This window comes from Euprymna scolopes, chromosome 26, assembly GCF_053919585.1.
Source record: "Euprymna scolopes isolate OS-2025 chromosome 26, ASM5391958v1, whole genome shotgun sequence".
Taxonomy (NCBI): Eukaryota; Metazoa; Mollusca; class Cephalopoda; order Sepiida; family Sepiolidae; genus Euprymna; species Euprymna scolopes.
Genome location: NC_136507.1, coordinates 88,876,516 through 88,877,206, shown reverse-complemented (window position 1 = coordinate 88,877,206; position 691 = coordinate 88,876,516). Strand labels below are relative to the sequence as shown.

The 691-nt window shown below is 35.9% G+C and overlaps 1 pseudogene; it reads left to right on the top strand.

Moving 5' to 3' along the window:
* Positions 1-306: 306 nt before the first annotated feature.
* On the top strand, positions 307-425 carry LOC145248413 (5S ribosomal RNA; annotated as a pseudogene).
* The last annotated feature ends 266 nt before the right edge of the window (positions 426-691 follow it).

Genomic DNA, 691 nt, shown 5'->3' with positions numbered 1-691 from the left:
TCTCTTCTTTTCTAAATCAACATTTTAATTCCTAATTTTTACTTTCTTTTCATTTTTAAAAAATCTTTTATTTCTTATATCGCATCATTTATTCTTTGGTTTCTTTCTTTTTCAGCCCTTTTTCTTTATTTTCTTTCTTATTCGACTTTCTTTTTTCCGTCTTTTTCTTTCTTTTTCTTTTTTTTTTTTTTACCTGTAATTGGCTACTGAGATTACGGGCCAGTTTTATAGAGGATGCTCATAAGTGGAGAGTTGTTCGACATATTTTTTTTATTCACATTGCATTTAAATTTCAGCATGTTGACAGTATACGGCATAATTACGTTGACACACCGGTTCCCGTCAGATCACCGAAGTTAAGCAACGTTGAGCCTGGTCATTACTAAAATGGATGATCAATTTGGAAATTCCAGGCGCTGTATGTCGGAGGACGTCGACATCTTCCTGCAAGAAATTGCAAAAACCTAAAGTCGTCATCTCCCCTGACAGGGATATACATGCGGCTGGGGACCGCTTGTGAATTTCATACTCCCATGGAACTTCCTCCTTCAGGGGTAACTGGTTAAACCCGAATAGGGTTAGTGCTGACGCCGTTACAGTTTTTTCTTTATGTTCGTACAGTCAATAAAACAGGAAACAGTGAGGAAATTTCAAAATTAAGCGGTGTTCAAATAAAAAAAGCTATTAAGGT